This window comes from Ictalurus furcatus, chromosome 13 (genome assembly GCF_023375685.1).
Source record: "Ictalurus furcatus strain D&B chromosome 13, Billie_1.0, whole genome shotgun sequence".
Classification (NCBI taxonomy): Eukaryota; Metazoa; Chordata; class Actinopteri; order Siluriformes; family Ictaluridae; genus Ictalurus; species Ictalurus furcatus.
In genome coordinates, this window is record NC_071267.1 from 542,073 (window position 1) to 543,948 (window position 1,876).

Genomic DNA, 1,876 nt, shown 5'->3' on the forward strand with positions numbered 1-1,876 from the left:
CCATAATAAACAACCAGACGCAGAGTTTTTTTTCCTGCTTCCTAATGGATTTTAGTGTGTTTCTGGTGGTCTGTAATGGTAGTTTAATGGAATGTCCTGTCCCTAATGGTTTCTGATGGTTTGTTTCATTTTATTTTGATGTTAATCATCGACCCATGAAAGACGGCCCTTCTGGGGTGTAGTGGTATTTAATAGTAACCAATAAAACTCCTAATGGAAACCTATAGGAATGTGATGGAAACCTTTAAAGTCCATTATTCGGATGGATTGTAGTGGGGGTTTTTTTCAGACGGGTAACCCTGTCACTACGTCAGGAACGAATCACCCGGTGTCTTTCTGTTACAGGAAAATAATCAATAATACTCTAATTTTTTTTCCTTATCTCATTTGTCTCGCATGATTTTATCTCATCCTGTCGTTCCTTGATTTCTTTTTTTCATCGACCCATCTCAGGTTTCCTTAGCGTATGTTGTTTTGTCTCGTCGTTCCTCATCTTATCTTGCTTTCCGTCGTATCTTATCTTGTTTTCACCTGCGCTGGCTTATCCGTCCTCACGTAGTTTCCGATTTCTTTCCTCGTCTCGTCTTTCCACCCGGACTCCTCATGCCTGATGACTTTGTAAGCAGAATAAACTACAGATGCTCTTCAAGTCCTCGTGATCCGCTGTGAAACCAAAGTAATTACGTAATAAGAATATATTATTTTTAATCATAACTCAGCACATAAAGTCTAATTATGGATTATGACGTCGTTATGTCAAAGCATGATAGAACAGTTGTGTGTGTATGAAAAATATTTATCGTATCTTTATCCTATATTGTGTCTTGAATATTGTATTGACCTTCAGGTGAAGGTTTCAATATTAAGCATGACATTTATTGAGGTAGGGGTCTGAGAGGGGGTTTAGCGCCACCTAGTGGTGATCCACAAAGGTGAATGTGTACATTGGGAATTTAAAAAAGTTTCATTTAGATCTCTCTCTCTCTCTCTCTCTCTCTCTCTCTCTCTCTCTCTCCCTCCCTCTCTCTCTCGCTCTCTCTCTCCATATTATTACAGAAGTGTTATAAATGATAACACAATCATATGTTACACTACGTAGTACACTAACACTCTCTAATTCTAAGGGAACGACCTCACTTTGTGTCATAAACACCACCATCAGTACACTGTGAATATATATTAACATGTTATTATATATGCTAATATATGTTTTTATTTATTATGTGCATGAGATCTTAGCAATGAAAAGGGATAAAAGCCATTAGACAAAAAGGAAATGATTATTATTATTAAATGGAGAGTTTTACTGTATTAACTGATTGTATTTAAAAGGAGAAAAAATGTTCTAAGAATTTATCTTTATTCTACTGATTTATGCAAATAAGAATTAAACATCAAAAGGCAAAAAAAAGTGTGAATCTCATTTGTGACAGCTGTAGATATCAGCTATGTCCACAAGGTGGAGGCAAAGGACAATAAAATCTCTCTCTCTCTCTCTCTCTCTCTCTCTCTCTCTCTCCTTCTCGCTCTCTCTCTCTCTCTCTCTCTCTGAACTCATCTGACCTGCTCATGAACAGAAATAGTTTTGGGAACATTTCCACAAACCAATCGCCTGTAACGCGAGAGACGAGAAATACAATGAAACATCCAGTAATTATCTCCTTGGTCAATAGAAAACAGGACAAATCTCTCTAGCTGTGTTCCAGTACTGTTTTGAACACCCTTGATGACTTGCCTCTCTGGTTGAGTCCATCTGGCCATCTGATGGACCGTTCCATTACTCCATCAGCTTGAGTGGAGAAACACGTCCCAGCAGCAGAGTCAGCACAGTGTGGGAATTCTGGCTAATCTTTGTCTGGTGGGATGGGTGGGATGG

General features: G+C 38.4%; 1 protein-coding gene across 4 annotated transcripts in view; it reads left to right on the plus strand.

Annotated features, from left to right (window-relative positions):
* The window catches only part of LOC128617094 (probable phosphatase phospho1), an 8,898-nt gene extending 7,461 nt beyond the window's left edge, over positions 1 to 1,437 (plus strand). For 2 of the 4 annotated variants that reach the window (XM_053640089.1, XM_053640090.1), the window contains exon 2: positions 1 to 1,436. This exon is cut by the window's left edge and continues 1,415 nt beyond it. The gene's annotated coding sequence lies outside the window, so the exon portion shown is untranslated. The other 2 variants (XM_053640087.1, XM_053640088.1) reach the window with 1 other exon arrangement.
* Positions 1,438 to 1,876: the final 439 nt, after the last annotated feature.